Genomic DNA, 9,774 nt, shown 5'->3' on the forward strand with positions numbered 1-9,774 from the left:
AATATGTTTAAAAATTGGTGAACTCTGGTGACAAAAACACCCAGAAGGGTAGAAGCTCTGGAGGACCAGGATGGAGTTGTTTTCTTCCTCCACCTTCCAATAACATCCGATGTAAAACTTTTAAACTAAGAAAACATTTCTTGGGGAAAGTTTTCTGCAAAAAAAAGTTGTTTTTTTTCCTCATGTAATTTATCAGAAAGTTGGAGAACGAGTTCTGTGCCTTAGCAGCATTATTTCTATTCTGCTCATCCAGAACAGATTATGGAACAAAGCAGGAGCTTAGAACAACCAGAAACCTGACCTAGAATGGACTTTTCTGAATGTTCATCTTTGTCGGGCACATCTTGACAGTGGTGTGAGATTATGGGATTATTCAAAGCGTTTGTCTAAAAGCTCCAGTCCTGGTGATCAGAAAGGAGATGGATGAGATGAGAAGGTGAAAGCGTGGCGTGGCAGCGAGCGGCAGACGACAGCCTTCCCCGCTCCTGAGATGCTGCGGAAAAGAAACGGCGGCGGCAGAAACAGCTGCTTCAAACTGACTGCAGAAAGCCAGACTGCAGGGAGAGTCTCCAGTTAAGCAGACAAGACGTCAGCGACCTCAACCGGACTCATCGATGTGAAATTGGCAGAGGGGGAACCGTGGACCCCTCTGTCTGGTTAATTAAACAGACTGATTTACCTCTGACACCTTATTGGCAGAAACAAGAGAGGAGAGGCTTTGAGCTGTGGAGCTCCGTGTCCGGCTCTCATTGATCTTTCTTGGTAATCGTGCCGCCTTTCATGCAAACACTACTCCAATGTTTGCTTATTCAAATACAGCGGGATACAATTTAGCGCTTAGGCACGTCGAGTTAAAAAACACACAACAAATGTGTTTTTCAGTCATCGTTTTTGTTTGCCTCAGTCCCAACCGGCCTTTCAGGTGGACACAGGCGGTCTGCAGGTGAGAGATGCTCACACCTGTACAGAACACGTGGGTGGCCTACACAAAATGTCAAGGTCACTGATCACTCCGTGAACCCGTAGAGACAGAATGGTCATGCACTTTGTTTTCTGCAGGTATGCTGCGGTCGACAGGTCGTAGTGAACACTTACACAACACGTAAGGGTGAAGTGGGCGAGACGCAGGCGTGTCGTACAGAGTTTTCATTTTTTTGTACCTAAACTGTAAAAAGTGAATCTTAAGAAAAGAAAAAAAAAACACGTTTTAAGAAAAATTACCATTTTTTCCTGTCGTATAAGAAACATAATCCTATTCAAAAAGTTCCTCAAAAGGAAAATAATAACGAGATTTATTTTCTGGAAAAAAAAAATATTTTTTTACCCCACTGGCAAATTTATTTGTCATTTATTTAAAATATAATTGTTCAAATTTTAAGATATATATATATATATATATTTTTTTTTAACTTGTCCTGTCCAACAGCTGGGCAGTCAGATGAGAGCTGAGGGCCTCTTGGGTTGGACATATTTTACTTTAACAAGAGGGGTTATTAATCTTCAGACAAACCAAAGGTATGTCTGAAAGGAAAGAGGGGAAGAAGAGAGAGGGACGTTAGAGAGAGGGGGGGGTAGGGGGTGATAATAGGAGGGGAAGGGGGATAAGACCATGAAGCAGCATAAAGCAACAAGTTTACTGGTTGTTAATCATTATGGTAAGGTTCAAGTGTAGTACAATAAGGGCGGAGCCTGTCCACACACACACTCAAATGTTATAAACACACCTGTTAGTTGCAAAAATGTCCACCTGTCGACATGTACACAAAACAGATAGTGTTCACACGCATACTTATGCCTTAAAACCAACTAGTGTGAAATATTTCAGTCATTCAGTCTGTTGAGCTAACACCTGTGCTCAGGTGAGTGTTTATGTTCTTCTAAAATGGATGGTGGAACGTGAAAAGAAGGAGGGAGAGTGCCCAGCCATCCCCACCCCAAGACCCCCACCGCACCAGCAGCGGCAGCCGGAATCCCCCCAACGCCACACGGGAACCGGCAGGGAACAACCGCCGCCCGGGCGACCAAGCCCGCCACCCAGGCCGGGGCCAGCAGGGCCGCCGCAAGGCCCCCAGAGCCAGAGAGCAGGGAGGCACGGAGGGAAAGAGGGCGCCGCCCCAGCCCAACCAGGAGAGCAGCCCCCCCGCCGCGCCGGGAGAACCCAACGCAGGGCCCCACCGGAGAAGGACGCCCACAGCCCCAGACGAGCACCCCACCACCACCCAGGAGTTCCGGGCATCCCCCCGCCCCAACCCCAGGTACGAGCCAGGACCCCCCAAGGGAGACCCACTCCGCACTCCAGGCAGCCATCCGCCCGGCCGACGGTTGGTCCAGGGAGGAGCGAGGCAGGGGCCCGCCGCCCCCGCCCAGGAGGGGGGAACTCCGGGGAAAAAAGAGGGCCCACAAGGGGTGTTGTAAATATGGCCCGACCAGGCTCGGCCACAGTTGGAAATTTGGCGGGGCCCAGCACTCAGGAGCAAGGACCAGAACCCACCCCCCAGGGACACGAACACCCCCGGCTCAGATGTAATGTGAACTCCCCCACCGCGCGGAGAGAGCACCGCCGGGCCCAGGAAGCCGGCACCCCGGGGACACAGCCGCCGTTGCAAAGGGGCCCGTACCCCCCACCAGGGAAGAGGCAGGGGACAGATGGTCCTAGGTCCCACCTTCCTTGCAAAATGTGTGTGCGTGTATGTGTGTTTGAGAGAGTGTGTGTGTGCATGTGTGTGTGTTTATGTTGGGATGTATATATTGAGGGGGGAGGGGTGTCTGTACTAAGGGGGGTGCGGTTAAAATTGGCGGGTAGGGCACTAAGGGGACATCTCCTGATTACTCACAGTGACGTCCCCTCACCCTCCCCACCAAGGGGCCCTAAATGTCTAAGGTGCGGTTAAAATTGGCGGGTAGGGTGCTAGGAGGACATCCGCTGCTTGCTGGCAGTGATGTCCAAGCACCCCCCCTACCAAGGGCCCTAGATGTCTAAGGTGCAAATAAAACCGAAAGAGGGGGGGCCCACTCCATACGGCAACCACAGGAGGGGGGCCACTGCCTAGTAAACCCCCCCCCCAAGGCTCATCGCAGGCTAAGCCCCCCACCCCCTCACCCTATTATGAGGTTATATGAGGAAGGGGGTAAGTTGGGGACAGATGATAGACTGTCCCCCGGTGGTCAAACAGCCGTCCCCCGCCCCCCCCCCCCCCCCCAGCAAGGGGGCCAGGCCCACCCAGCCCCGGGGCCCCACCCCCGGAGGCGCAGACACCCCAGGCCCAGCACCACCACCCCCACACAGAGAGAGGGGAGCCAGAAAGCGCCGCCCCCCCCCGGAGCAAGGGGGGGGGCGGCGAAGAGCTCTGGTCAGGCCTCGACGGGACCGAGGCAGCCAACCGGCCGGGGAAACCGCCGATGGCCTCAGCGGAGACCCCGACCCGTCAACCCCCCCTGCCCCGTACCAATACTGCCCCCCCCCCCCTCCCCCAGAATGCCCCTCCACAGGACAGGGCCGACAAGACCCCCACCCCACCCCACCCCCAGACCCCGCAGCCGAAGCGGATGACACCCAGAGCGACCGGGGGCCCCAAGAGGGTTGTCCCGTCCCGCCCCAGAGCCAGGGAAGGGCCGATCCCAGCCCCAGGTGTAGATGGGAAGCCCATCCAGCGCCGCTGGGCCCCCCCCCCCGGGCAGCGCCCCCCGCCAACCCCCCCCAGCACAAGCAAAGGGACCACCCCCCCAAGCCAAGCCAGACCACCACCCCACCCCCCCACCACGCACCCCCACACCCAAGCCCAGAGGACCACGCAGCGCCCCAGGCCGCCCCACCCAGGCGCCGGACCCGACCCCCCGACCAACGGAGCCCCCACCACCCCCGGCCAGTCACCGGAGGCCCCGACCCCCACCCCGGCCCACGGCAGAAGGGCAAGGAGCAGCGACGACCATGCCCCCCCCACCCCCTAAGTCACGGAGTTAGCTATGGGAGACCAGAGAGACCGAATTCTTTCAAAGTTACTTGAACTTTGGGCTGACATTTTTTCCAAGCTGATATGATCAAGCAGCAGATTTCTGTGTTGACTTATATTTATATATTTTTTGCTTTTCCAATTTATTAAAATAGTTTTTTTTAGCAATGCAAAGAGTTATGAAAATGATAGAGCCTAATCCTCCTTCTACATCGATGGCACTCATGTCACCAAGCACACAAAGTGACGGTGAAGCTGTGATTGAAACCTTAAGCCAGACTGATAGATCGGCACATACCTGCTGCCAGAGAGCCTGGACAGGCGTGCAGAACCATAGTGCATGCATGTAATTGTCGGGTAGATTACCGTCACAGTGCTGACAAATGTCTGAGTTACTGAGATCCATCTTGAACATCCTCTGTCCAGTGTAGTAAATTCTGTGAAGAGTTTTGAAATGGATTAGCTGCAGATTTGGACTTTTTGTCATTTTAAAGGTGTTTAGACAAAGTTCTGACCAAAAACTTTCATCTGTGCTGATGCTCAAATCCGCATCCCATTTTGTTGTCGGAAGTGAAATATTGTTATCTAAATTACATAAAAGTTTGTATATTTTGGAGAGAGTTTTATTCATTGAGAAATTGATCAGACTATTTTAAGATATATTTTTACTGCGCCTGTTTTTCAGTGTAAGGACACCTGCGTATCACGTGCACACCCCATGCCAGCAGCATTCAAGCAGAGTCGGCAAGGAGCCAGTGCTCACACCTCACTAACCACTGAAGCGTGACGTAAGGACGCCGTGTGTGCAACTTTCATCATCCTAACAAATACCTAATGATACACTTTCCACATGCAGGACAATGGTACGTTCCATTTTCATGGCGTCTCTTGACGTCCTGCACTCCCCTTCAGATGCATCCGCTCCTCTCTACGACCCTTCACAGATCCAGACAGCCCAAAACCCTGAAGCACCCGTACGGGTCAACCCCATTGGCTGTATATTTGAGTGTGACACCATCAATGGAAAATGGTTCACTTCCGGCCACAACGACATAAAATCATTTTTTCGTTGCAATTTTCTTAGGATTTGGACATGTTGGAGACAGATGACGTCAGTAAGCAGTGGTGGTGCACTTTAGCGTTTCTGTAGCAACCACACCAGCCAGAAGGGAGCTCAATGGACGTCATTAAAAGCGGGCCACGCAAAATCTTTCAATCAAACATTTTAAAACGTTGGATGTGGAGCCAGCAGGCTACTTTCATTGAGGCATCTGATTGGTCAGTTTATAACTTCAGAGTAAGAATGGTTAGTCTGACCAATAGAATGACTGAGTCATAGCTATTCATTTCTCTATAGGCTTCCTGGAGCCAGCAGGTACTTCCTGTTTAGAATGCAGGAGGGGAGGGGCCATGCAGTCCAGTTCTCAGATATCTAAATGTTTATTGTTTATTGTTCTAAATTTTATTGCTACAGATGTGCATTACGCAACCCATGGACATCGATTCATACAGGTCTATTGCACAACACCATTTACATCTCTAGCAGACAACTTTCCTACAGCTAACCGCCACCCAGCACGCCTTGCGCGTTTGAAAGATGCTGCCATTTGTCTCGAGGCAGGTTAGGGTTAACTAAATAAAATGAACCATAATATAAAAGGTGCATTTATGGTGGTTTTGTGTGGTTTGGAGGCCATCTTTCAAACTTTTGATAGTGAAACAGAGGACAGTAATCACAAAGACAAGATCCACAAAGCTAAAAGACAATCTGATGGAGTCTAAAAACGCGATTACTTTGTGAAAGTGACTGTTCAAAGTAGACTAGTCATATACATATATTAAAATATATTGGCAGAGGTTGCTGTTCCCTGTTTCTGTTTCTGTCTGCATTGTCATTTCAGAGTTTTTTGGGTGTTTAAAAATGAAGAAGTGCTGTTCTGATTCTTCTGAATAAATGTGCTCTTCACACATAAAGTTGAATTACAGTTATCGGATTGTTGTTATTAATACGAGTCTCTGAGGCCTTTTTACTCTTCTGAATTTCAGTAGACATGTTTGATTCTTCTTGGAATGTAAAAGTTTGTGATTACTAGTTTCTGTAAACAAAATGACAGATAAAACTCACTGTAAAATGGCAGAGTTTACTTTAATATTCAGTAAATGTTTGTAAAAATACACTAAAAGACATCTGAAATTGTTCAAAGATTAAAGAAGACGTCTATATGGAGATATCTCTCAGAAAACTATTGGAATATCTCTAATAGAGTACCAAAACACAGAGGATGTCCAGTAGACATCTAGTTTAGTACATTAGCTATCTAGTTGACATCCTGTAGGGAAGGAAAAACGGAACAGATCTTTAGATGAAGTGTCGAGATCCTTTAGAGTTGAGTTTTCTGACTCAGACAAGCAGAAAGTGAAGTAGACGCACATGAAGGCGAGGCTTCTTCGCTATGCAAACAGCCCTGAAAGTGTGCCGCTCCGGATGACGAAATCTGAACCCAGACAAAACTGAATCTATCTAGAGAAATGCACCAAACATTTTCATCGGTGGTTTGAGAGGAACGCACACACACACACGCACACACACACGTACAGACCCCAGAGGCATATGTTTGCTTTTCCTGTAATCTGAGATTTGGTTCTCTTGAGGGTGATGTAACTGAATGCCAGCCCTGAACCGTGCAGGAGAGCCAGAACCAGCCAGACACTCGGGAATGAGCACAACTCTGTACATTCCTTACATCTCCTTACATCCGCCTTCCTACTGTTTACCAATAATTGCTTCACATTGAGAACTAAAGAAAACTGCAAATGTATTTCTTAAAATTTGATCAGAAAGTTGATCAAAGTCCCCAATGTGAAATAAATCCTCTCTTTGAGTAGTCTATGGATCATAACTTTAGCCAATCACACGCTGTGCTGAGCTGGGACGTGATCAAAGATCTGAATAATGATCTGCCATCAGCTGCCTCCTGTCTTTTTTCACTTCCTGTCTTTCTATTCACAGAAAATATTACCAGCATTTTGGAAGGATGCACTCTGCAGAATCACAGAGATGAGATTTTCTTGGGAGATGAAAATATCTGACAGCTGTTTCATCTTTTTCAACTATTTCAAATATCCTCACCTGGATGACTTCATTATCACAAAAAAGTCACCTGAATCTGAGAAAAGGAAAAGACAGCTCAGCCCTGTGAATCTTCCAAGTGAAATAATCCAATTAAAGCCTCTTTTCTACCTGCCCACGTTGACTGAGTGGCTGCGTCGCTCCATGTTGGTCCATTCTGACCAAATCATGGAAATAAACGCTTTTTTCAAAACGGCTGCTTTTCTGTTGGTTTTATCTCCATAGCGACCATCACATTTTTTGGTCGCCTGGGGGTGACGGACAGGTCTATGTAACTTTTAGAAGAATCGGCAAAAGTAATTTTTTGGATTTCCTTGGCAACGGCGTTTTTTTTGTTAACCACACCCACATTCCTAATATGTTCATTTCATGTGTCAAATTCTTGCATTCTGCTTGAGACAGGGATTCATGTATTACATTTTCACAACACTCAACAGGGGGACGCAACTTTTGCAAACTCGCCCGGCTAACGCCGTTTTTCAACTTCTAATTTCAACATTTTTCCGCAAGAAACCCACCTTTGGTGGGGCTGAGGGGGTGGAGCCGGTTGACCTAACCCCAAGTGCTGTCATTTCAAAGTGTTCTTTTGTTGTTCAGAAGCACGCCGTTGTCATGCATGCGTGCACCTGCTGGGGGTGAAATGAGTCCGAGGGTTCTGGATGTTGAGACCATGAACTGGATGCAAAGCAGCGGCAGGCGGTGGGGGGATGTGGGGGTGATGGAGGAGGGGTGTCCTCCCCACATCGCCGCATCTGTCTTCCAGTTTATGTGGGTCTTTGCTCACTTTCCGCTGCATGTGACCCATTTGCTGATCGACCACAGCGTTCGCTACTCTGTCGAGGTTTCCATGCCAACGCAGCCAGTGGCAAGACAAAAGATGAGGACGCACTTGGTGGAGATCAAAGGGAGGCACTTTTCTTTTTTTTTTTAGCCTGTTGTCTGCTGTGTGTGCTGAAACTCCATGGAAATATTGAGACATGAGAAAAGAAAACATTGCGGAACAATTGTTTCTGATCTTTTTCATCAGATTTTCTCATGCGACCCTGTTGTGCAAGTTAACTCCAAAGCAACATTCACACGGAAACACTGTTTTTCAATTCCTCTGACGTAAAACATTGTGAAGGTAAACCTTTTTTTTGTCTATTTAATGAGCTTCTTCTTCTTTAAAACTACACATTATTATGTAAAGATAGAAAGAACCATGTTTTGTATTAAGACAAGTTAAAAACTTGAAAAAAATAAATAAATAATTGTCATAAAGAATGTAAACAATACATTACAAAAGTGATAAGTATTTAAAAAAGCAATTTAATCAGAAAAAGAGACATAAAAAGAAAATAATTTTAGAATCCTCATCAGTTTTCTTTCTTAACATCCTGAAAACTCAGCTGGAAATTAAAAGAAAAAAAGTGAATTTTGACAGTTTGAATATTTAATTGAATGGAAAATCTTTAATTTTGTGAAATCTTAAAATCAGCCTTTTTTTATTTCTCCCTGATTTAAAGATTTTAAAATATAGGATGGTTTTATAGGATCCTTTTTCCTTTAATGTTGATGATAAATGTTGTTGACAGTTGATTTGAACAGTAATTCAGTTATAAAAGCTAAACTAGTGTCTAAGGCAAACTTAACTGCAATTTAGTTTTTGTAATTCAGAAGTTTAATTAGATATTTGAGATTTATTCAAGAAAAAATAACCAAAAAACGATAAATTGATCAAAGGCTTGCTGTCAAATTGGCTGAGATTGATTAACAATCACATATGCTGAACCTGTTTGCTTCCTGAGAAAACAAAAAATATAGTTTACAAAAAAAATGAAACACGTACGCCGAGACACGCTTGTGTCGTTTCAAAGACCCCCTCCAATGAAAATGGACTTTTGGGTGTTTTAAACATTTTCTGGTTGAATTTATCTCAGGATTTAGGACGTATACTAAGACGATTAAGCTTAACTTGAATTTCTGGGTATTTCTTTATTTGAATCACTGTGAATCAGGAGCAGACGAGAAAATGCCACTTGCAAAAGATCGTATTTGTGTCGTAGAAAATACGCTGGGTGGGACACAAGCTGAAGCAATGCTAAGATTCAAAAACGGTAAATTGTGGAGAGAATGTTACCCATTTTTTCTAAAAAAGGTTTCCACAGTAAACCAACACTTAAATAAAGCCAGCATTGTAACGGAAGCAGCTAAAAGTGAGTTCCGTACTATTATGATCATATTTTTCACTCCAGCACTGGTTGAAGTGATGCTTTTGATGCTCCATCGTCTGCAGAGAAGCTTCAGTCTCAACATTTCCACTAACAGGTGGAAATGAGGAAATCCTCAGCATCAGTGACTGCGGCGTCCATTCACAGCTTTTTCTAAAGTTCTTGTACGTCACTCAAGCAAACGCGCCCAGTCACATTGATTAGTTTCATATGAAAATGATATTTCAAGCGTTGATTTATTGACCTTCTGAAAGAGTCGGTGTTTATAGTTTATTATTTAAAAAGGAAAGGAGGTAAAAAAAAAAAAAAACACTGCTGCAAATGAAATTAAATGTAACAAATATAAGAAATGCTGTTCCTCTGGTGGGGCTGGGGCTTGCACTCTCTGTGCCTCCCCGCTCTCTGGGTTTGGGGGTCCCAGTGGCGGTCCTGCTGACCCTGGGCTGGGTGGCGGATGTGATTGCCCGGCGGGCGGTTGTTCTCT

This window comes from Oryzias latipes, chromosome 24 (assembly GCF_053564925.1).
Source record: "Oryzias latipes strain Hd-rR chromosome 24, Olatipes_Hd-rR_3.1".
NCBI classification, from domain to species: Eukaryota; Metazoa; Chordata; class Actinopteri; order Beloniformes; family Adrianichthyidae; genus Oryzias; species Oryzias latipes.